Here is a 27,074-nt window from a genome sequence, read left to right on the forward strand (position 1 = left end):
AACATTCGTATGGGTAACGCGTATGGCACGCTTATGTGTACACACCCACATACTTAATTCCACACATACATGCGTACATGTATACGCCACACACACATAGGCATGCATTTATGTCTGCATGTATAAATGAGGTCCCCAAATAAAGCGACCTTTTCTCACGCCCAATAAATGAAATTCAGTTTCGTCTGACAGTCTGCTTGGCGGTGGACAGCATAACAAACCTGCGCTCTTTGTCACTGTTGCCCTGCTTGGTATTTGTTGTTGATAGTAAAAGTTATTGACAATGCGGCCGTCCATATTTTCTTTATTTATGTACACTTCTTGTTGTTGTAACTTTCGTTTTATGCAGACAAGCTTCATTTGAGCATTAATCTTTCAACGCCCAGATAGCGACTCATGCGGAGTTTGAATATGCAAAGGGTGGCTTATCGGTTGGTTGCTTTTTAAAAATCTATTTTTTATTTTTTTTAATGGAGTAAACAATTCAATCGATTATGGAATATAACTTCCTTTAAAAAGCTGCATTATCTGTCCCAGTAATAACTCAGCCAATTAAACCAGTTTTGAAGAAAATTTCTCTGGCTTAAGCTTTTATTTGAAAAGGAGCGAGAACAGGATTGCTTTTAAGCGCCTGAATTGCCGCTAGATCGATCTTTAACGTCACCTCCCGAAACGTGGGTCTCAAATTATAGCTTAGAAGAGACTAAATGACATCACTCAATGCGCAATTGCACAGGCCAACACATTTTTTTTAACCTGTGCCGAAGGTTTTCCGATGGTGGTGGTGGTTTTAGTGTTGTCTGAGTGACACAGTTCAGACCCCATTAGCATAAAAGATGCCATTTCGATACTCCACTTGTAGAACTACTGCTTTTTCTTAGTCGAATCATCTTGATTTTACTATGAATTCTATGTCGTCTATTTTCTTTTCCGCAATTTCTTTCAAGTTAACCATCGAGAATTCCCGCAGAATTCTATGTCATAGAGCACCCAGCTTAGAGCACTCCCACAGACAGTGAAAGACTGATTCCTCTTGACTGCAGCTTCTACATTTATTGTTTTACGGCCACCCCATCTTCCTGGCATGGTCTCTTAAAGCCCAGTGGTCAGCCGTAATTCTGAATATATTGGCTCGTGGCTTTCTTAACAACTCGTCAGTTCTGAATTTGTTGAATTTGGACCTCGTTTGTTTAGTTATTTTGCAGGCATTCATGTTAATCCATCTGTCATCGGCCTGTTTCTGGAATAGCGAGAAGATCTCCCTTTTGCGTACGCCTTGGAGGCAGCCTATTTCTACCGCTTCGGTTCCGTTATAGGTTGTTCTCTGTTTCACCAGTTCATCAGTTTTCTCATTTCCTTCTATGTTCCTATGGCCAGGTACCCAAAAAAGAGTGATGTCTGACGTGCGCCCTAAAGCATTGTTTGACGATTTTTGAGTTGGTTGTAGGTGACTGGAAAGCTAAGATGGCTGCTTGTATATCTGAAAAAACCATACTTCTTTCTGAGGGTACTGAATCAAAATCTGAACTCAGCTCACCTTAATACTTTCTGATACTTTATTTCCGGCTTAAAACTGCAAAATTATTTTTTTGACTATATTTGAGATTATGTAATATCATCAAAGATATTTGTAATTTTTTTCTAATTTTGGAAGAATAACTCGAAGCTATAAATTCAACTGACGATATCTCAGAGACAAATAAAGATTTATTCGTCAATCTCTGCAGATGCACTGGGCTTTCAACAATCAAGTGCTGATGTTTGGATACTCCGATGCACAGTGCGGCCGATTCCCAAAAAGCTGGCCAAAAGTCGAAAAAAAAAGTTTCTAGATAGAGTTTTTTTTGTCTTTGGGTTGGCTACAGTAATGCCTTGAGTAGTGAAAACCGTTCATAGCAATGTCCTGTACCCTAAGTATCCTCTGTATTTTCAGTCGCAACGTGGCCTTCGTTTGAGCATCGTATTTCTGTCGATGAATAGTGAAAGTTGTACACATTTGAAAGATTTTGTAATGGAGTAAATTGAACAAAACCAAATGGAATCATCTTCGGAAGGTTAGTAAAATACGAGAAATCTTTAGTACATATCAATACCTCGACACAAAATTTTTAGCTGCAGCAATACGTAGATACATTTTTTGCAATTTTTTTTATAAAATTTGAGTTTTCAAACTGTATAGTAATACAACGCCGTCATATGCTGCTTTGAAACCTATTAAAGGTTACTCAAAAAAGTAATGGTTACTGAATAAAACAAGATTCAGCTGCTACCACTTACTACCTTGCGACCCTGAAAACATAAATTAACATGCATCTTGATTATGTTCTTGAATATACGCTATTTCACGTGAGGGGGTGGCCAATAGGGGTGGAAGGGGGTGGATTTTCAAAATTTTAAGATCAAATTCGTAATCAGCGACCCCGACAACCCCCGAGTAAGAAATTTTGAATCAATTACTTAATTTTTTGAGTTTTGGCCAGCTTTTCGGGAATCGGCCGCACTGTGCGATGTGAAACTTTGGTTTCGTGAGATAGCCGCAGAGATAAAAAAGCGTTTCGTTCAAAGCAAATTTTGGATGAAAGCGCGATGTTTTTAGTGTAAGGCGATCTTATTTATGCTTTGTATTTTTTTAGCGCAAAAACAAAAAAAAAAATTATAAGAAACTAACTAATGGGCCATCTTTAATAGCCATTTAAATACGTATGTATGTACAAGGTGGCGCAAAAGGAATTAAAAAAAAATAAATAAAAAAATATTTAGAATAATGGAAATCCTTATTCTGATATTTATATGCCCCATTGCCTGTCTATTTGTATTTCAAAGTGCTAAATTGACGTGCGACGCCGTTTGCAAAAATTATGCATCTTCCAATGGAGTGATTAATATAGCGCCACCTTGTATATCTACGTTTACTATATAAGCAACTTTGTTTAAATATCTGCATTTGTAATCATGTGAGCTCTATGCCAATATGTATGTGTAAATAAATAAAGAAACAAAAATTCCTTTAAAGTTTGTGTGCAGCCGTTAAAATGTGAGTAAAAAAATTCAGTGAAAACCATAAAATTGGAAAAATGTGATGCATGAAAGGGCAAAGTACTCACATACTTACGTGCGCTTTGTTATCTCAGTTGGCTCCTGAAAAATGCAAGCCAAAGGTCAATGCAACAAGCTCTTTAGTTTTATAAAGCTGTTCATATTTTGTGCCACACACACACACACGCATACGCACACACATTTACTATATTAAAATGCGAAGACTCGCCTCGTTGTTGGAATTTAGTGCGTTGTAAGCTCACTTGAAGATTGCAATCGAATACACCAGCCAAACGCAAGCAGATGCATACATATGTACACACTCATACTTACACGCGCACATATTTTTGTGTAAGTTTGTTTATGTTTTTGTTGCATTGTAAATCGTTTACATTGATGCTCGTATGTACGTAAGCATAATTGAACTTTCAGATTTTGAATGATACCCCCAATAAATTTCTACTGATCGCAACCGAAGAAAGTTAACGACTTATTCATTATTTTGGAAGCTAAATTTGTGTGCGTTAATGGCTACATAAATGCGTGTATGTTAATTTGAAAACCTTCCTATAGAGAAAATTTGACTAGTGAAACAAATTTATGGTTCTGGAACCCGCACGATTTTCATAATTATGGATAGTTGTGTGGTTAAATTACTGGGAGTTCTGTGGAAAAGTGAAAATTTCAAAATCTGAATAATTTTTGTTTCTGTGAGCTCATTGGTAACACTCAACACTTATTGCAAAATATTTATAGTAAAGTACCTCTATGCAATATTGAGTCAAAGATATTTGATTGAATTTTTGTTAGTAAGAAATTTTTTTATTCACGATTCTCTATTTTTAATTAGATTACCGTCATTATTCCTAGGGCCTACTCATTGAATCAGTAATTTAGAATCCAAGAATCCGTCGATCTTTTGAGAATAATTATCTTGTTAATAATTATACTGTTTATCCCCAATCTCCTCTTCTAAGGTATTCTCCTGCTACACTTTTGCCCCGGTCTTAACCCCTTTTACGCATTAATGAAGATATGCGAAATGAAGGCGTCTCCACCAAACCATTACGGAGGTTGAATGGTGGCCACGCTGAACCCGTGCCCGTTTTAAAAAGATGACCAGTGTAGCGACGGAAGGCTTTAATGTGGAGATCATATCTAATTCGTCTTGACATGGATCTGGTCGATACATTCATTTTCCTGGACATAATTTTCTGCTTTCTAAGGAGATTTGGGGATTTCTGCGAATTCTTTCTCGAACGGCTTCTATGGCTGCACTTAGCAAACATTTCCGAGATATTAAGTGTTTTCAGCAATTCGTAAATCTCACTTGCACTTTTGCCACTCTTAAGTAATGCAATTACTGCAATGTGATTTTCCCTAGCTTTCCACTCCATTATTAACAAGCGAAATTCGCCAAGAAGCTGAGTGTAATTTATGAGCAGACAATGCACACGAACATAACCAAAAATAACGGAACTTTTTTCTGCGAATTTGTTCTCGCCGTATGCATTGTAAAATTTGTCACATATTTTATGGCAAGACTAAGTAGAACCATACTCCATGAAGCAAAGCGAATAAGTGTGGTGGTGAATGAGGGCAAAAGGAAGTACCTCTTGTCATCAAACAAATAGTCGGCGCACTCGCGCAACGGCACCCTCGTCACTGTTGACAGTTATGATTTTGAGGTTGTAAGAGAATACGTTTATCTAGGAACTACCATTAACACCGATAGCAATGCCAGCCTTGAAATCCAACCTAGAAACTCTCTTGCCAACAAGTGCTACTTAGTTCTCTCAACGAACAAAACTGACACTTTAACATAAAACGCTGTCTTCATGCCCTCCTGGCGTATAGCGCAGAAGCGTGGACGATGACAATATCCGATGAAGCGTCGCTTGGAGTGTTTGAGAGAAAGATTCTGCGGAAGATTTTTGGTCATTAGCACGTTGGCAACGGCGAATATCGCAGGCGATGAAACGATGAGCTGTATGAACTTTACGACGGCATAGACATAGCGCAGCGAATAAAGATCCAGCTACGTTGGCTGGGTCATGTCGTCCGAATGGATACAAACTCTCCGGCTCTGAAAGTATTCGATGCGGTACCAGCTGGTGGTAGCAGAGAAAGAGGAAAGTTTGGAGTGTCCAACTGGCGCTGCTTAGCACAAGAAAAAAACGACTTTCGTGCTTTGCTAAACTCGGCAAAAATGGCGTAAGCGATTATCGCTCCAACCAAGCAGAAGAAGAAGTTTAACACTCGTATTTTTTTTTTTTAATTCAGAGTTAGATCATTCAGTAGCAACGTCTGAGTAGCTTTCGATATACTGTTGACTAGCGCGCTTCTCACTCTATAATATTACTCCCCTTAGTGGTTATTGTTGTTAGTGGCATTATGTTGTTATTTTCCGCTGCTTATTTTGCTGGCCGCTGTGTGCGTGTACCTGTTTAAAAGAAATTTATCGATCAATCGGTACTGCGCTTATGGATTTATACACATGTATAATTATATATGGATGTGTGTACATAAAAATACATCGTTAAGTTTTTTTGTATTTTATTATATTTTTTATTTTTTTGTTCTAGCAACTGTTGTGCTTTTACTATTGCCTGCGTAAATATTCGCTTGGCTTTGCGTGCAGCCAAACCAATGGCGAGGAAAACGATTTACTCTGGCGCGTTGTTGCAGACTTACATACACACATACAAATATATGTACTTATGTTGCTTTCCCATAAGCGGGCGCATTTCTATATTTTCTTATTTGTGCTTACACAGATTACCACAAAAGCTTGACTGGTAGGTATCACTTCGGTTTAGTTTTGATTGCTGATTGATTTGTTGCTGCTTTTTTTGCGCCCAATTCAATTTGTGATGCATCACTCGCAGCGATACTCAAATAAATATTCCAATTTCCTAAAAAACCGTACAATCGCTTGCTACATTCAATTTTTCGCTTGCAGGCTGGGCAGGTGGGCATGTGTGTGTGCGTGTGTGCGTTGCAGCGGAAACTTTCACTGATTCTAGCCGCAAGCAAATTTACATTTGTTATTGGCAGCCGCAATAACCAGCCTATCCTCTCCGCTTTGCCCTCCCGCTTCGTACTAGCCACGCCACATGTTGCAGCCAGCTGCAGTAGTAACCTAAAATGGAAAATCTCTTCCTCTTCTGGCATTTCGTAGTGGAATTTTGGTTTTGCAATTGATCGATTTTGACGGCCAAATGTTGGGTGGCAGCACATTTCATGGTTAACGAGCGCTTGCTGGCATTTTAGATAAATGCTTACACTTACATGTGCATACACACACACAAACATATGCGTGTGCTGCCATACAAAACCAGGGCGCAGTGTAACTATTATTGGTATCTCGGCAAATGCGAAAACAAATACACGAATTTAGTGGTATTTGTGCCTGATTTTGTTTAAATGATTGATTGATGGTGAGTAGTAACTGTTTATAAGCTCTAAAGTATGTTTGTGGGTGTTTTACAATCACTGCAGTTAAACCTACTGTCTCTGAAATTCTCTCCTGTACTTTATTTTAATGCTGGCAACTGGTATTTTTAGCATCGCAATGTTCTACGAAATGCCCGTCTTGTACCAGCTGCCGAATGAGTTCAAAATATACTTATACAAAATTAAAAAATAGTTGAGTGACTCCATCAACATTTACATATAATCTGCTAATCCTCACTTTGTGCATCCTTAACCATTAAAACATTTTTATCTGAAGTAATTAAAGAATACTTGCTTTGCATACACCTTTAATTGGTAATTTTGTAACTGGTACCATTCTAGTCATTCTCAAACTAGTACGACTTCTTGCATCAAATGCCAGTTCATGAACTATGTGATAATACACATATTTTTTTTTTAATTTTACTATCGGCCCCTTACCATTATGTCTTTGGTATGGGTTTTCAGACAAATATGCCAAAAATGAAAAACGTGACATGCACTACGTATGAAATGTAAGACCTGAAAACGGTCCTTGATGGGATAGGAGAAACGAAACAAAGACCCATTTTGTGTCAGAGAAAAGGAACCATTATTCATGAAGCATAAAAGATATATATGTAACATTTTTTTTTCGCTTGGGGACTGGGAAGGCCAGTCCAATACTGGGACGCCATTTGCTTTGTTGCTTTGTTGTTTCTCAATGTGTTTTTCTGAGAGCAGCGGTTTTGATAGTGTGGGATGGTAGGTTATGTTCGCCTTCTTCAGGTTGGTACGCATATCTATTCCCTTTTTGGGCGTAGTCACAAAGGAGGGTCCCGCTTAAAAAGTTGGACGATCACTTTATCCTGCTTTTCTGTCGTCACTCACCTCAAGCCGCGCTCGAAAAAGTCATCAACATTTTTGTACACCTTATACCGCTGATTCCACATCACATCAAACTTTTTTGATTTTTTAATCACGTTTGCAGCCGCGTCGTAAGATAATTTCGGTCCTTTCGAATGCGTGCCTAAAAACACCGCCTCAAAACGCTTCGTGTACTTCTCACTCATTTTTGTTTGGTTGCGTTTACGGGAAAGTTTCGAACGACACTAACCTGAATTAGCACTGGCATCGTAGCCCTTGAGTGGGACTATTACGCTGCAAAAAGCAGAACGAAATATATTTTGAAGTTACAAGAAAAAAAACAGTTCTGACACAAACTGTATATAAGTGGCGCGTACACCCTTTTTGGGTGTTTGGCCCGAGCTCCTCCTCCTATTTGTGGTGTGCGTCTTGATGTTGTTTCACAAACGGGGGGACCTACAGTTTTAAGCCGACACCGAGCGGCAGATATTTTTATGAGGAGCTTTTTCATGGCAGAAATACACTCGAAAATTTTCCATTGCCTGCCGACGGGCGACAGCTATTAGAAAAAACTTTCTATTAGAAAACAAAAGCCCATTGCTATATAATTTGGTCCAAGGTTCAGTTATCGTGGCGATAAAGCCAGAGCAGAGGCATATTTATAATTTAAAATTTGGTGTATTAATTTGAAAATTTGTAGTTTTTTATAATTTTGGAAAATTGTTACAATAAAAGCTACTGCGATCTTGCATTTTTAATAGAAATGGTTTGGAATAAATTTCCTTTCGCTTATTATATATTATATCAAGGCAGGCCACAAGTAAAGTTGTATTCATTAACATTTCATTGAATTTAACCGTTAACCAATAACTCGTTCAAATCGCCTTTTCTCACTCGGCACCTGAATTAATTTCCCATATTTTATTTAGTTAAAACTTTCACTTTTACAAAAACACAAAAGACCACTTACTTACATTACAATATTCCAGTTATTAAATTTGAGTTTCCCAAAATATGTTTTAGGTCAGCCCGCTGGCAATTTTCGCCACCGAATTATTCAAATAAATTTGTGAATATTCCTTGTTCGACGACAAATTGTGAATAATAATTTACATGAAATAAAAATTTAATTGCATTTTACTAAATTCATTATATTTTGTAGTAAAATAAATGAAACAAAATTTGTAATGTTAATTAACACAGCAGCAGCGATGGAGGTGGCGGCGGCCGGTGGGGATTCTGTGGAGCAACAAAGTGGCAGAAGTAGCAATCAAACGGCACAGCAGCAGCAACAACTGACCAGAGAACAAAAGAAATAGCAAAATGCACAAATTGAAATACAATAATAATAACAACAACAAATGGATATTGTTAATTGTGTGCCTGATAGGTTTGCTGGTGACATGAAAATCTGTAACAAATGTGGCAAAGCACGCACACATACGTACTACGAAAATTTGTTAACCAATCAAAGCTCATGTAAAAACATTGAAAATAATTAGAGCTTGAAAACTGCACTAAACACGTGACACGTGAAAAGTTGTTGGACAATTTTAAAACTATAAATTCCCTGCTCTAAAATTTATGAACCTATTAACATGTGTGTGTGTAATTACTTAACAATTTATATGGCATTCAACGCTGTATACAAATACGAGTTGTTTGCATGTACGTAAGTATGTCTGTCTGAAATGTATGCATCAAACATTAAATTCCGCAAATGGCAAAATGGTGTAATATCCGCTACTTTCAGCTGATCCGCAGTTCTGTGGGCAAATGAATATTTAAATACTTGGTCAAAGTACGAGTAAGCAATTTAAATATATAAACACATTTGTATTAGGGTGGTTCATCAGCAGTCGAAGTACCAAATACAGGTGGCGCAAAAGTAACCTTGCGATGTTTTTTGACTGCAATTAAAAAAAAAATGAAAAACTTTGATTCTTTTTGTGGATTATTTTTATTTGGTCTTTCAATTTTTTTTTTACATCAAGTCGAGAATATGATGTCATGTAAATGGCCGCCGCCACAGTTGTTTGCCATTTGAGCCCTTTTATGGCATTTTCCATCACTTTGGCCAAAACTTCCGGCGATAGGTCCTCACATTCTTGACGGATATTGTCTTTAAGAGCTGCAAGAGTCTGAGGCTTGTTGACATAAACCCGCGACTTCAAAAATAAGTCGGCAGCGGTCAAATCAGGCGATCTTGCTGGCCAGTGTAAATCGGCAAAACGGGAGATTAGGCGCCCGGGAAATGCATCCTTCAGCATATCGGTTGTGGCACGTGCAGTGTGTGCCGTTGCACCGTCCTGTTGGAACAACATGTTTTCCAATCCCAATTCATCAAGTTGTGGGAAAAAGAACTCGTTGATCATTGCTCTGTAGCGCTCACCATTCACAGTAACCGTTTGGCCCGCGACGTCTTCGAAGAAAAAAGGTCCGATGACTCCTCCAGCGAAAACAGCACACCATACACACACGGATTTTCAGTGCCCCAGAAGCGTAAATTTTGCTTATTTACGTACCCGCTAAGATGGAAATGGGCCTCATTACTCATGATTATTTTTGATGAAAAATCATCTTCCTCTTGGTGATGATTAAGGATGGCTTGAGCGTATGTTAGACGCGATTGGCGGTCAGCAGCAAACAGCTGATGCACCGTCTGGACTTTGTACGGAAACATCTTCAAATTTTGTACCAAAATTCGCTGTAAAGACCGTCGACTGATACCCATTTGCGTGGCACGTCGTCTGATCGATGTCGACGGACTTCCATGACATCCTCGGCTACAGCAGCAATATTCTTTGCAGAACGGCTACTCCGGGGTCTGCCACGCCTGACAGCATCTCGTGTTGTGCCAGTCTCTTCGAGGCGAGCGGCTAAACGTCGCAGTGTTTCACCATTAGGCGTTGGACGGCGAGGAAATCTGCGACGAAATTCACGTTGTGCCAAAGTCACCGACCGATTATTGGTCAAACAAATAGTCAGCAATATTCAAATGTCAAAACAAAACTGACATTAGGGGCCAATCGCAAAACTTATAGCATTTTCTGATAGGAGGATTACTTTAGCGCCACCTGTTATAAGAGTTGTCTTTGTACTGTTAATAAATAGCTAATATTAAGGGTGGTTAAGTTTCAAGCGCCGGTGTTGATTTTGAATAAAATACAATTTTTTAGGAAGTTATTACCATTTTTCTTTATAATGATAAGATTGGCGTAGCTCAATTACGTATGGAAAAAAATATCGACCAAATGACCGCTGCGACCTTGGCGGCACGACTCCGTCCGATGGTCCAGATTATTCGGTCATCAAATTTTTCGCGCAAAAGAGCCATTGTTTCGTTAGCTGTGTGACAAGTGGCACCGTTCTGTTGAAACCACATATCGTCCACATCGATATCTTCCAATTCGGGCCATAAAAAGTTCGTTATCATCTCACGATAGCGAACACTATTCATAGTAACTCATTTTGGAGAAAATACGGCCCAATGATGGTACCGGCCCATAAACCGCACCAAACAGTCACTCTTTGTGGGTGCATTGGTTTTTCGGCAATTACCCTTGGATTATCATTCGCCCAAATGCGGCAATTTTGCTTATTGAAGAGTCCACTGAGGTGAAAATGTGCCTCATCACTGAAGATGAAGTGCGCGATATGCATTTTGATTTGAACGCCCCTTTTAATAAGCCTGAATAATTTTAACGCGTTGCTCGATTATATATCTTTCCATAGTTCAAATTGAGTTAGTCTGAAATTGAAAAATGCCAAATGAAATGCAGAAAAAAATCTTGACGTTTAGGTGTGGTTCACATTCAATATCGGTCCTTGAAGTTTAACCACCCTAATTTTTTTCATAATTTCAGCTTTTCCGCAAAAAACTTTGACATTCAAGCCACCAAATCGCAAGAAAAAACCAAATCGGCTGATATCACTTTTTACAGGTTCGTTCAAGGGCTGTCAACCTCAGCTGCCTTTTCTTATTTTGAGTTGTTTATCTAATCTCGTTTCACCTTTCCTTTATGCAATTCAGCTGCTATACGAGCATTTTTTGTATTAGTTTGGGTAAAAATAATCCATTATTTTGCGTAAGATTTTTGTGCAAATGGTTTAACTCTGGTTGCGATTTGGTCGATCTTTAGCTCTTGGGCTACTTATATTTCGATGAACTTCGATTATCGACATTTCCTTTCACATCAAAAATGCCTGAACGGAATCGACGAAACCAAAATAGCTGTTACAGTAACGGCACCATAAACATCATTCACAATTTCAGCAGTCTGGCTTGCAAGAAAAATTGTGAAATGAACCGAATTTTATCTTTGTTGACTTCCATAGTTAACACCCTGTAACTCACAACTGATAAAAACAGGTAATGCTTCTTCTGCGAACAAATTTTGTTGGATTAAGCTCGTTTGGAACACCCATACCATCGATTGCTGTTTTGTTTCCGGCTCATATGCAGAGATTCAAGATTCTCCACCTGTTACAATGTCCAAGACGTGCTTTGAACCACCGCGGCTGAGTTTCTTCGACATTTCTTTACACCAATCGAGCCAAATCCTTTTGTGGTCAATTGTCAAATTATAGTGTATCCAATTAGAGCAAATCTTCTTGACGACCAAATGTTCAAGCAATACTGAATACATGCTAGTCCCTCTAATACACAAAGGTGCCTCTATCCCGTGATATGTTACATGGCAATCCTGCGGCATTAATTCATTGTTTCTCGCACAACAACCATTTTTGGAAGGTCTTCAATCAAAATTAATCCTGTAAGGATCATCGATCACGTTGGTGATCGTCCTATCATTTCACAGTGGCTAAGTGTGATGTGTCGAAGCTATGTGGAAAATCGTAATAAATTGTCGCACGAAAATTTTCTCGAGTTTTTTCCATCTTCTGGGCGAGATGAATTTTGCAACTCACTGTAAAAAGAACAAATAAAGCTCGTATGAAAAAATTTTATATACTAGCTTGTGCTGAAAACTACCAAACTCTTCAATAAAAATATGTAATTACATCGAATTCATCGCACAAATATGATGACCACTATCATCTGATGTGATTCTGGTCTGCCAATCCTTTCTGTCGGGTATTCTTATTTTATAGCCTTTATTTAGATCTATCTTGGGGACCACATAGTCTTGTAAACATTGTTGAACGCTGCTCCGATATGTAAGAAATCAGCCTTAGTGAATTCCTTATTTTTAAAAGATTTGTCTATTATTCCAACCATTTCGTGCAGTGCTGTTTCTACAGACTTACCCTTATGGTAAGCATGTTGTGCATTGCGGAAGTTCTCGGTATTAAAGGTGCTCTTGATATATAATATATATCAATAATGTTTTGAGTAAAAACGAAGATAGACTAATTGGTCTGAGGTCTTACGCAGTATTATGGCAGGGTTTCTCTGCTTTGGAAATAAATACTACCCTGACTTTCTTCTATGAGGTAGGGATATACCCTGAAGATAAGGATTCTCTAAATATCTTAACTAACCATTGACTGCTGTACCATCATTGGTATAATTTCGTCCGGTCCTCCTGACTTGGAAGGAAAACTCCATCGCCCAAGTTACCTTAATCTCACAGACAAAATCCCTTGCAAGTTCATATATCTGAGTTCCAGGAGGGCTAAAACTTTGTATATTGTTCGTTCATTTTTGGCATCCAGGGAAGTGTGTTTTCGTGGGATATTCAAGTGTTGCCTGCCCAGTTTCTGCGAAGCTGCCATCCGGTCTTTGCAAAATGCTTGGTTTGCAGGGTTCTTTGGAGACACATTTTCTAGGTCTTAAGAACTCAGATATGTGCTCCAATTCTTTACATAACCTCATCCAGGATTCTTTCTTTGCTTTCCTTATTTTCTTCTTAAAAGTATTGAAACTGTTTCGATAGCAGTCCCTTTGCTGCATTGTGAAGTCTTCTTGGTTCTCTTCTTAGTATTTTGAGCTCCCTGGTCCACCAAGAGTTTGTTTGCCTTTTTGGGGGCCTGCTGGACAAAATATACGAAAAGCTTCATCTGCTGCAGATGTCAACAAATTGACGTTATTTTCCAAGCTGGAGATGTTAGTTATTCCCTCCTCCTCAAGGGGATCTAACTTAACCATAAGCTTGGAGAACTGTGCCCAATTTGTTGTCCATCAAGGTTGAATAATAGCTGATGTAATACATTTACTGATAGTAGTGCCAGTCAATAGGACTAAAACATGTAGTAGGACACGAAAGACCTTTTTGGTTAAAGTGTTGGTCAATTGGGCACACTCAGATACAAAATTATTATTATTATTATCATGGGATTATCGACGCATCGAGTACAGGCGTGCCGTTTTTTAACACTTTTTGTCTGTGGTTAGCTTTATTGCGAGGGATCGAACCAGTTCCTTAGGACTTCATCCTCTAGTCTGTTTCCCCTGTGACCAAATGCTTCACAGTTGATGATTAAGTGTTCTATGGACTCCTCTTCATCACAGCAGAACATCTATAATCTAGTGCTAGATATTCCTATTGTATTGAAATATTTAGTGCAGGTAAAGTGGCCTGTAAGTGCTCCACAAAGTAATCTGAGACCATTTTTGTCTAAGGTTAGAGCAGATTTTGCTCTGTTGATATTAAAGTTCAGGAAATTTTTGGAGTTATTAAGGTCATGTGTGCCGTTCCAGTGTTCCCTGGTTTTTATTTGGATCCATTCTGTGGTTTCCTGTTTTAGGTTTTATTTGTTAAAGCCAAAAAAGGAGGTTAGTGGAATAACTGGCCCCTTTTTTGACATAAAAGTTTCCCTTCTCGTTTCCTTCGAGTAGCAATAAAGTTAATTGCTTCTTGAAACCTATTCGTTGCGTTTTCGCTAGTGTTATCTTTTGCTAGTCTGGCAGCCACATATGCAAATGTTACAGTTACTTGCTGATTTGCCGATGGTAGGCTGCGGTTAGTATGACTTTCAGAATGTCACTTCACACGAATATTTGCAGCGGTCCTCTCAAGTTGACATTACTCTACATATGTAGTATGCATTTTAAATTTGATAGTCATTATAATGCTTGTTACTACACTTGTAAGTGCATACACATACATTCACACACAGCTGTTCGTATTTGTAATCAAAGTGCGGCATTGTATTCCCAACAATTGATAATTCCACCACTAAACTCTCGATCGGAATTCACTAATGCAATGCAAGTGTTTCAACTGTATTATTTAAACACATGCATACATAAATTAGTAGTGAGCATGTGTGGGTATGCGCATATTCAATGCATGTGCAACAATGTGAAACAATCGGCAAATGTGTGGTGTTAAATGCATTTCGATTTGTTGCACATTTTCACTTAATAATTGCAATCGATTTTGTTATTGTCCGAGTTTTGATTATTCGCCATGGAAGTTTACCCAACCAAACACACTACGACATATGTAATGCGCATTTAAAAATTTATTGCATATTTGCAGGCTGTTATGGCCATTTATTTGATTTGCCCTTTATTATGCGGGTATTACAAGTGTAATTTCATGATTTGTGCGCTCTTGAGATTACATGTGTATATCAAATCACGCAACTAACAAAACAATGTATACGCGCTCACATACTTACCAAATATAGATACAATAATGTATGTGTGTGTGCGCGCACTTAATGCATTTGCGGCTTCTGATTTGACATTTTCATGCATAAATGTCTTGCTGATTAATTTCTTGATTGCATTTGTAAATTGCGAATGTAATGCGGCCAAGTATGTGTGCGAGGATTTGATTTGAATTTACTCATATGTAAATATGTGTACTTATGTATGTGTGCCTGTGTGCAGTGTTCGTGCGATAACAGGCAAATGGCGAAATTCTGCAAATAATTGGACAGTTTGCGGGTTTCGGTTACAATAGCAAGTAATTTTATTCCATTTTAAATTTAAATGTGCGTTTCTATGTCTGCATGAGGTCACTGTTCGGTTAGATTACTATGGTTAAGGAGCTTAAATGAGCCGAAATAAATTTAATTTATAGAATCAATAACGAGTATGCATGTGGCTGTATATTGTATCAATTATTTTGTAAAATGAGATAGTGTCTAATCGAAAGATAATATTTGAATTGAAGTTGCAGTAAGAGCATCCCATGCACTGGCAAAAAGCATATTGCATTTGTCAGGTCGATATTTTGCAGTGACTCATCGCTAGTTTTTCCACGAGCAACAATGTGACTTAAGGGGGATTTTTAGTAGTTCATTTTAGAAAGCCTTATAACGTTTTGACCAATGGGCTGTATTAGAGTGTTACAGTTGGTAGTTGGAGTGGTACCGATATTTAGCCTCTTTGGGATGGCATGGGGCATTATCAACAAAAAGAAGTGTTTTTACCGGAAGATCTTGCTCATGATGGAACTCTTTTACTGGTTTATTTAAGCAACTTTTAATTAAAACAGGATTTTTTGTTTTGACAAAAAATGAGCATACATAAATTCTTTAAATAAAGCTAAGGCCATCCAAGCACTTTTATTAACTATGTGGACAACTTGGACGTTTGAGCGTTGCCCTTGCCACGACATAAAAATCGTGCTTGCGATTTCAATGCCGTGGTGAGCAAAGAGGGAATTTTTGGTCCCACAGTCGGAAAATTCAGCCTGCACAACGAAACATCCGGTAACTGACAGAGGGTGATCGATTTCGCTAGGGCTCGAAACATGGTAGTCTGCAGTACCAGATTCCTGCAGAAAGGGTACGCCAAGCTACCTGGCTGTCTTCTGATCGCAAAGCGCGAAACCAGATCGATCATGTTGCGATAGATGTAAGACACGCTTCCAGTGTTTTAGATGTACGTACGATCCGACCACCCAACATCGACTCGGATCATTACTTTGTTGCAGTCAAACTACGTACACGCCTCTGTGTAGCGAAAAGCGTACATCTAACTACACAAGGAATGTTCGACATCAGAAAGCTGTAATCCCAACAGACATCCAAAAGATTCGCCACTCGACTCGCATTCCTGCTCTCAGAGAGTACTGACCAACAAACCGGCATGCACGAGCAGTGGAGCAACATTTCTCGTTCTCTACGTACCGCCATCGAAGAAGAAATCGTATTCCGGCTAGCCCGAAGTTGGTACGACGAGGAATGTCATGTTGCCGCCGAAAGAAAAGATGCTGCCTATAGAGCCACGCTGCGATCGGGCGCAACGCGAGCATTGTGGGACCGATACAGAGAGCTATGAAAGGAAGAGAGACGGATTATCCGACAGAAGAAACGAGAGAGCGAAATACGTGAGTGCGGGGAGCTTGAAGTGCTGGCCAACAGGAACAACGCCCGAAATTTCTACCAGAAAGTTCGGAGGCTTGCGGAGGTTTCAAGACCGGAACGTAAGTTTTTGGACCTTTGATCCGCAAACCAATCGAACAACGCCTTTTTCATCTTATCATCAATCTTATAAGTTTTCCTTTTAACTGGCGTATTATACGAGTAGATCTGCTAGCGCATCGCTAAACCAGTATTTTGCACTGGTTTTCTGTGCCTATTTGAATGTAACTCGGATTTTATTATGAAACTTGCAGGCATTACTGACCACAGTATAAGTAGAAAAATAAGACGAAAATTTGTAAAAAATGTTTTATCAAAAATTTGATTATTTCCCAAAAGGGGGTTTTTAATTATATTTAATTTTAAACATTAAAAAAAAATCCAAAAATATTGAACAAAAATAAATAATTTTTCCGGAATTTGTTTTTAAATCATATTTACTTTTAAAAACTTTAAAAGAACAAAATTTTGGATAAAAAATGTATCATTTCTTTCCAAAGATAATTTTTTTTCGAATTAAGTTTTGAAGAAAAAATCAATTTGTTTAAATATATTTTATTTAAGGGGAGAGATACCTGTAAACGACCATATTTTCCCAGATTTACATTAAAACTTTTAAAAATGAAGAAGTCAATATATTTTTATTTCAAAATTGGCATACAGTTTATTTATACATTAAAATAATATAATTTTTATTTTTTTTATTTTAATCATTTAAAATGGCGGATGTACACTCAATGCTTCCAGGAAGGTCGCAGCGGGCTTCTCAATCGGCGGGCATTGTAGCATCGGCGTCACTGACCTGAATACAAAAATCCAAACATTTTTTTGTTTACTAATGTCATAATTTCTATATGAAAAAAAAACCGCGGAATAAAATGCTTAAAAAATAAAAAAAATGAATTTTGGGGCGAATTTCCCTACTATTTTTGCTTCGAAAAAATTATTTTTGTAATTTAATTGTAAATTCACATAGAAAGTAATATCATAAAAAAGATGTGTGCAAAGTTTAAGGGAGATAGGCCAATAACTTTTCGAGTTGTCGTGTACGCCAATTCGAAAAATATAGTTTTGAGAAAAACGCGTCTAAAGTCGGCAACATAACTAGACCTCTCCCAGCGCTCGAACGCAAAAAATAAAGTCGTCACGGTTGACGATCTATAATATAAGAAATACTTAAATTTACATTCTAAAAAATTTTTCACATATTCTTAAAGGATTATATTAACATTTTATGAAAAACCAAAAAAAAAATATTTTTTGTTTCGAAATTTTACAGGTCCCCTTAAACATTTTTAATGTAATAAAATTGTCACAAGATTTTTGGACAAAAAAACATAAATTAATTTCTTACCAAAAATATTTTTTTTTATGTTGTGAAAACTAAAAAAAACTTAAAAAATCTATACAAAACTTTCAACAAAGAATAAATTTTATTTTATTATTGGGATATGGGATATAAGATGAGGTGCGGGACATGATTACTATATATAAAAGAAGATAAAATGAAATGAAATGAGAGGAGCGAAGATGAAAAGGCATTTATAAAAATTTGTGAAAGTTTTTTTCACATAAAACAATTTTAAATTCTCTGAGTTGTTCGCCGTCATTACCACTTAAGACACGTAGCACCGAAATTTCCTCCTCCCATTGCAACTCTACTTTAAGCATTTCTAATTCCACAACAGGCTGTCAACATTTTCACGCAATAAAAGAGCAATCACTCTTTCTCCTAATACCCATAATATTTGTGGCCTTAAGTGGGAGAAAGAATTGCGCACGATAACTTTTCGTTGGCAACAGAGCAGTCGCACATTTTTCTCACCAAACCATTTCTAGTGAAAATGCACTTTTCCGCAAAAATTTATGTAGTTCACTACTACAGCCACAATTTGTGCCGAGTGCGGGAAGCGGCGCGGTGTTAGCCTTGCAATAAATGACAGAGCAGTGCAAATTGGCTGCGGCACTTAAATTTCTATACCCAACCAAAGGCACATTATGAGTGGGCCGCTTCTGCTGTTCGTGTGCTGGCCCGTACGTGTTGGCATCTTCATTCTCACATATTTGACACAAAATGCCACAAGAGCTGCAACTAAATGTTTGCTGGCATGCAAGTGCAACAGCTGCCATGTTTTTATTGTGCGACTTCAAATGCTGTCACGGCTTAGAGATACATTTGTTGTTGCAATTGCAATTGTTGCCCACTTTTTTGTAGCTTTTATCGCATTACCGTAATTTTTCGAAATCTCTCTTTCACCAGCCATTTATCTTCATTCGATTTGGTTAGTTGGCATCAGCCACAGCCGCAGCCGCTGTCACTTCCGCTGACGTTGCCTTTGCCGCGCTGGCAACGTCAAGTGATCAAGTCAAATGAGGCAGTGGTGTGACGTTTACGCGATTGATTTGACGTAGCTTGTCGCGGCTTTGTTGCTGCCATCGCTGATTTGCTACAGCTGTGTGTCATTTCCCATATTTGTCTCGATTTTTTTAGCTTCGCTGTTCTTGTGCCTCGTGACGATTTCGAATTTGTTTGCGGTTTCGCTTTTTTGCTTTGGAAAAATGATGCGCGTTTACTGATCGCCTAATGTGTGTACATATAACTGCATACATTCATACATACATACATACACACATACATATATTCGTAGTAGGTTTGTATATAGGAGCGGCATGCGATATTTGCGGCAGCTGTGCTGCTGTTCGATTAGTTGCTGCATTGTTGTTGCATTCGGAAATCCGCTGGAGGGACGGACAGCTGGAGAGATCATTAGGCGCATTAAGCACATCACCGAAAGTGGGCCAAAAGGTGACTTTAGCATTTGTCGTTGGCTTTCCTTATTTTGATCGCCTCGAATTGCTTCCAATACTGCTGCGGTTTTTACAAAGCTTTTCCTTTGCCGACTTTTATTGTTTAACATTCACTGTCGGCTGGTACTTTTTTTTTTGTGCTACTTCATTATTGCATTGTTTTTGTAAAAATCGCGTTAATGTTTTTCCATCGTGAAATTTGTTTAAATTCTGCTTTAAATTATTTTTATTTACTTTGGGCATGAAAAAGTTAATACGCCCGGCGGTTGGAGAGACCTAAGTATAAAAGTAATAAGAAATAATTTTTTTTTAAGTAAATATTAGTTTTTAGTGAGAAGTGGTCATTACGCATGTTTTCTATGCGCCGAAAAGGCTCTTAAATTTAAAAAAATTCCGAAATATATCGAATGTGCCTGAAACTAGGAATAAAATGAAATGACCCAAATCTTTTGCTTTTGGAATTTTAAATGTTTTCTCACCTTATTTGTATTGAAAATTCTTTACAGAGATGCTGAAAAGATTAAATAATGAACCTCTGCCGAAGCCAAAAGTATTTTTCGACTCCATGTGTACCTGTCAAAATCCTCACTTAGTCTGATTCTGCTCATTGCACTATTATCGTGTTTCTTTTGATCTGAAAACATATTTTTCAGAACCCTCATATATATCACTAATATGGAAGGAGGAGCTGAACAAGATAAAATAAATGATTTTTTGAAGTGCTTCGATGACTGAAAAAAAACGTTGGCAAAGTGCATAATATCTCATGGTTATTACTTTGAAGGGGACAAAATAGATATTAATGAATAAATAAATAATTTTTGAAAAAACACAAAATTCGCTATACTTTTTGAACACACCTCGTATATGTATATAATTATATATATATGGTATATATGTATACATAGTAATTGGCCCTTGTATAGGGTTATTCAATAGGTGCGCTTCAACTTTTTTCCGATAGGGAGGGCGAACGACGCAATATTTTTTATTTTTCGCTTGTCATTTGTAAACTTCATTAGTATACATTTCATCATGGAACGCTACACACTTGAGCAACGATTGCAAATCGTGCAAATTTTTTATAAAAATAATCGTTCTGTTGCTGCTACTTTAAGAGCATTACGGCCATTTTACGGTCCATTTAACAAGCCGTCCCGTTTTAGGGTTATGTGAAGTCATTGGTCTACAGTAACAAGCCGGCGACGATTTGTGAGCTCAGAGCCAATATTGAACGCGAAATTGCTGGAATATCGGCCGATTTATGCAAAAGAGTGGTCGAAAATTGGGTTCAAGGATTGGACTTCGTAAAACGTGCACGCGGTGGTCATGCAAAAGAAATCGAATTTCATACTTAAATGTATATGTTCAAACTCGATAATAAAAAAAAATTAGTTAAAAAAGTCAAACCGTTTGTGTTTTATTCAAAAAAGTTCAAAAGTTGAAGCGCTCTTACTGAAAAACCCTATACTTCCTTTGGGTATTTGACCGAGCTCTTCTTTGACAGCTCTTGCTGTTTTCTGACAGATAGAGAGATCTACAGTTGTATGTCGCCTCTGAACGACTGATGGTTTAAGAAGAGCTTTTCCAGTCCGAACTACACTCGGAGGCTTGCGGATTGGCTGCCTAGAGCCCAAAGTTTCTATTAATTGATGATCCCCGCCCAGGGTTTCGGGCCTCTGTATTTTCGAATGGTAGTCACGCACCTTGGCTACAACAACCTCATGCATATTGAATATTTGCTAGATGTACCAAAAGTTTTCCATCAGATAATGAGAGCCTTAATTAATTTGTTAATGTGCCGAGTACTGGACGATCTGGCAAGTACCTGTTCCCGTGGCGAGTGCTTATGACTCCAACTAGCACAAAAACTGTGACCCTTTCGAGCCAATACTCGCAGTATAAACTGAAAAGAAAAAGTAAAAAAAATATTATGATACTGAGCCAAGTGAGAAGCCTCTTATTTCTATTAGTTCTGACTAGTGGAGTTTAAATTAATCAGAATTTTCAATGAATTTACTTTGCTCCGCACTGTTTAACTGCCAAATAAAAACTTTGCCGGAAACCGCGTGCTAGTCCGACACAATGCCGAGCAGCTATAGGGAAGATATTCCATAGTTTCTTCTACTTCGTCAGGAAATGTGCTAGGATTCTAATATGTCTGCGTAAACATTTAGTGCCCAGTGTTTTTTGAACGCAGGTATTATTGGAATTATAATCTTTCTGCCCGCTTAAATGGTGGTTCAGCATAACAGAAAGGCCAAAACTTTCTGTCAGATTCTAGGTTAGGTTAGGTTAGGTTAGGTTTGGCAGCCGCATCGCATATAGAGACAGCGATGCCACTTCCATCGTTGTGAGCCGCAGAGACTACATTTACCCTTCCATATTGAACCATCCTAAGCTCTTGACAAAGCGAAAAAAGTTCTTTTGTATAGTGTATAGATTTTCTATATTCATTAAGAAACAGGATCTTAAATATAGGTCCCTGCTTCTGGCTAGAGCCGGGCATGTGCAAAAAAGTTGTTGAGTTGTTTCCAACTCCCCCTCATTCCCGCAGCTACGACAGAAATCATGCGTGTAAACGCCTAATCTCCGTGCATGGTTACCTATGAGACAATGTCCTGTGAGGGCCCCTGCTAAGGTCCTAATTTGAAGTCTACTCACTTTTATAATATTCTTGGACGGACGAAGACTTAACCTTGGCCATGGTTGCCGAGCAATTTCACAGCTATTGGCACTAATCCACCTTTGATTTACCGAACTGATTAGTGCGTCCATAATAAGAAGCTTACAAGTTGCGAGAGGTACCTCCATAAAACTATTTATGTCTGGCATACTGGTACCTTCTCTTGCAAGTTGGTCTGCCCTACAGTTCCCTGGTATATCTCTATATAGCTTGGCCATCTCACTTAAAGGTTGGCGACAACGCAAAACACTCCTTGATGCTATTTGGAATGCATCCGGGGCCCGTAGGGCAGCTTGGCTGTCTGATAGAATGCAGATATCTGTTGATGATATTCTGTTTATCTTTAGCCATTTTAAGGCTTCATGAAAGCGTTTATTCCCGCTTGAAAAACACTGCAGTGATCCGGTAGTTTAAAAGATTCACTAATAGAAAGCTCTTCGCAAAATAACCCTGATCCTACCCCGGTGTCCATTTTAGATCCGTCCGTGTAGATCTTAACGGGTGAGTTGGGTGATACATCTTCTTCAAGCCATTCCAGTCTAGAAGGGATTTTCATTAAGAAATTCCTTTCGAAGCAAAGAATGGGAAGCTGATAATCACAATCACTGGGTATATCCGTATAGGAGTCTAAGATGGCTGAATGTCCATGTGTGACAGTCTTCCATTGTGAGCTCGCTCTAAGCCTTAAAGCGGTGCAGGCCGAATTTGCAGGAGAGATCTAGGGGTGGCAGACGTAATATGTAATTAATATTAATTTAATGCGCCACATATTGCTTATTCCGCTGATCTTTGCACCTTATTTAATAAATTAGAATAGGTTTTTTTCTGCATAGCACACCACCAGACTACATTTCCATATAGGAGAATGAGTCTGACGACAGCAGTATAAAGCTAAAGAGCAACCTTAGGTTTAATTCACCAGGTCTTACCTAAAGCTCTCTTACAGGCATAAAAAGCTAGATTCTAGGTTATGTTGCATCAAGTTAACAGAGATTATTTAAAGCTTTTTAAATGCACTCGTGCACCTACTCCACCGTTGGCTTCGGTACAGTTTTAGAACATAAATATTCGGCGCGTTTGTTAAATAATATATATTTGGACTTCTTTCTTGTGGAAAACTTAGTCCGAACGTTTCTATACAAGCATAACGTTTCTATACAAGCAAGATTTGGTGCTTTCCTTAGAACGATTTTTGTAGACGTTGTGGTGGAGGAGATCGTACAAAGTTTCTCTTCAACTCCCAGCACTAACCAGATGGATTGATAAGGCGCCCGCTAAATATTTTCCTTAAAATATTTAGAATATGAAGTTTATGAAACCGAAATCCATGCTCGGACTCCAACTGATTTTAGTGATATGGACGCTATTTAAAACCTTCAAGTGGCCCAACTCCATTAGAGATGCGCAATTGATTTAGCCTCTCAGCCTAGTTCAAAATTTCCTGCAAAATCCAATTTTCAGCTTTCACTTTCACTTCCCATTTCCTGATTTTTAATCTTCTATCTCGTTTTATTAAAACCCACTCCTGCTCTTCATCTTGCCATAATTTATCCGCTTAGACGCTTTCAACTTTTCCTCTCATTGCTGCATTTTGTGTACAATTTTCCGTCCGCGTTTACTTTATTTGCCTAACACTCGAACTTGATCTTGAAAATCGTTATCCATTACAACCGACACTAAATTAAAATTAAATTGGCTGCCAACAACAACTACCGTAACATTCGAATCACACCAACTACAACCTCCGCTATAGCAGCAATTCAATCCAGTTGTTGCACATTATTTAATTACACGTACAAAAACACTTACACCCATACACATGCACATGCATATTTTTCATTATTCTACACCTCTTTTTCGCCTTTTATGTAATATTTAATAAACTTTGTTTTTTCTTTCGTTTTTTGTGTGCCTTGTTTTTACCTACATATCGGCGACTCTCTTCTGCGACCTCTACTGTATTATTGTTGTACTTAAGCGTTTGTATGTATACTTGTATTCAACTCTGTGTTCATATTTCTTTGTTGGGGTGTCGTGTGGCACTGGTGCATGAAAATAATATAATACTAGTTGTTGCTTTTTTGGGCTTTTATTTTTGTAGCCACTTGTCTGTTGCTCTGCACTTGAAAATAAATCTAATTATGTAATTTAAGTTGGCGTGACGGGTAGACTAAAATGGCTCGCAGGTAATAAATAAAAGTGACTAAATTAAATAATTAAAGTTTTAATTAAGGTATTACTTAAAATGATGCAATATGTGTATGTATGCGTGAACCCCTGCCTTTGCATAATTAAGTCGCTTTATCTATTTCCAATATTCGTAATATTTTTCATGCTAATTTGTTTTCGTAAATTAAGAAAAAAAACATAGTACTTTACAAAAAAAAATCTTGTACAAAACTCACAAAAACTGAAAAAATTAAAAAAAAGTGCCTTAAATATTTTCCACTTCCTAATCAGATTCTTTAAGAAGCTTCATAGCCCATTCAATTTTAATACTATGTAATCGAGTGAACTAAAGCGGTTGATCTGAGGTATCCAATATCTGTACATATTAGATAGATTTTCAAAGAGGTTATTGCATTTTAAAGCTCAGTTATGCGGAAGTTCAATTTTATCATAATTAAAAGGATATATAAAAGTGTCATGTCCATATGCAGTATATGTTAATAAATCACCAATTGTTGCTATTGTATAGAGAATGAACCAATCGAATTGGTAATATTATTAATTTTTTTTCTTGTTCACTCCTCCCTGGAGCTTAGGGCCTCGACAAAACTATTCCATCGTACACGGTTTTGCGCTGTTGTTTTTGTACCGTCTCGTGAGATGTTCGGCCAGAATATTCTGCAGATGATGCGGAGGCATTTGTTGTCGAAGGATTGTAACCTCTGTATGATGGTGTTAGAGACCAGCCTTGTTTCGCTTCCATACAACAATACGGACTTCACGCAGGAGCCGAATATTCGTAGTTTAGTACGCCTGGAGATTTGCGAACTCCCCCATACCGTATGCATTCGCCTGAATGCTGCCCTTGATTTGTTTAGCCAGCAGTTGACATCTTCATCTACTCAACCATTTGCCGTGATGATGCAGCCGATAGTATTATATATATATGCTTTGAAATGCTTACTTTTGTTCTGGATCAGTAAAATCATTTAAGTTTTTTCTAATAGAACCAATATTTTTGGAACAAAAGTGACACTTTTTCACAAAAGAAGTTGTTTGTGTGTGCGCAGGTAGAGCAAATGTGCGCTAACGAATCTGCTAATTTGACTTGTTGCGCATTGCTTCTTCCCTTTTCGCGTATGACGATGCCACGCAATCTTTAAATATAGCCTTTCGCTTGCTTCTGCAATCACCTCCTCGTTTGAATAAAATCTTTTTCCCACGAGCCATTTCTTCAAATTGGGGAACAAATAATAATCCGAGGGAGCCACAAGTATGCAGAATAGGAACCCCATTTACTCTAATTTTGCCACCAAAACTGCTGAGGCGTGAGCTGGTGGCCACTGAAGAAATTCAAAGTGGAAAAGTATGCATCGACGATTGTGGCTACTATTTCTGGGATAGCGAGAAAGTTTTATTAATTGATTACTTAGTACTGTTACTGTTACTATTACTGGGTCAGACACTCGAGACATTCGTACAGAAGAGGCGTGGCAAGTTTTGCGTGCGGCAAGACAATGAGGTAAATTCTCACCGCTGGGATGCGGGTGGTGTGTGAAAAGTAATGATATTCACAAAAATTTTCCAAAACTTCAACAGTGGCTTCTAAGCAGCCAGTGAATTTTGCCTTTTGTTCAAATTTCAAAAAGGGAACACCACTTTCGGACGACAATGAGATGAATGCGCTCGTGGGAAATCATTTTGAATAAAAATATAAAGAATTTTTTTTTCTGTAATAATTTTTCACGACGTGAAAAGTGTATTTAACTATGGTGGAATTATATATATTTAAAAAATAATAATAAAAACGATAATTTTCATTCTTTCAGTACCTTAGGCTGCTTAAAGCTCGTAGAAAGTCTCGCGGCAAATGTATACATTTCGGGAATACATCAAGGGCTGTGCTACTCAGATTTTAAACTATTTTAATAAGCGTCTTTTTATGGTAATTTTTTGACAATTCTGTTCCGGTCCTACTTGATGGAAAAACGAAAATAAGTCGAGTAAATTACAGTCTTTGAATGAGCCCCACAATTTAAGTTGCCTTTGTGATGGAATCATACGCAAAATAAGTCCTCAAAGTCTTGAAAGTTGGCAAAAAAGACCTAGTACATGTTTATAATGGAGTTGCTTATTTTAGTATCAGTATTAACACTGATGGTAATGTAAGGTTTAATATCCAACGGACAATTTTTTCGATCCAAGAGTGCTAAGTAGCCAATTGAAAGATAAAGTACCCTGTCGACGAACACAAAACGCACTTCATAAGCCACGCATAAGGCCCGTTTTATTGCATTGGGTTAGAGCTCCAACGCTGAGGCAGACTTTGGAGTGTTCTAAAGAGAGATTATCTATAGATTGGCTATGGTGACTGTCGCTGGCAAAAGAAGGATGTGCTATATAAACATTAAAGCTTAAAGGGTATAGATTGTATGGCATGGTAGATAGTACAGCGGTAAGGGCTACCTCCTCTACTTACTAGTCCTACGAGTGGGTTACAACTATTCCAGGTCTGAAAGTATTCGCTGTAATACCTGTTTACTATGGCACTGGAAACAAGAAAGGCTTCTCTGAGTAGTAATACCAAAATGCAGAACGCCTGTGCCCTATGTGTTTCTAATTGACGCTAGTTGGCACGAGAAAGAAGAAATGATTGGTGCGATTTATTGAGCTCAGCTAAAATAACTTAAGCGGGTACTTTTGTAATTAGGAAGAAGAAGATATTCAGAGTAAAATCGAAATAACGTCAAAATCAAGTAGTAAAGACAGGAAATGCAGAACTTCAAAACAG

General features: G+C 37.9%; 1 protein-coding gene across 2 annotated transcripts in view; it reads left to right on the plus strand.

Annotated features, from left to right (window-relative positions):
• Positions 1-27,074, plus strand: part of LOC129242380 (uncharacterized) — a 329,060-nt gene that overhangs the window by 117,872 nt on the left and 184,114 nt on the right. The window lies entirely within an intron of this gene.

Source organism: Anastrepha obliqua, chromosome 1 (assembly GCF_027943255.1).
Source record: "Anastrepha obliqua isolate idAnaObli1 chromosome 1, idAnaObli1_1.0, whole genome shotgun sequence".
NCBI classification, from domain to species: Eukaryota; Metazoa; Arthropoda; class Insecta; order Diptera; family Tephritidae; genus Anastrepha; species Anastrepha obliqua.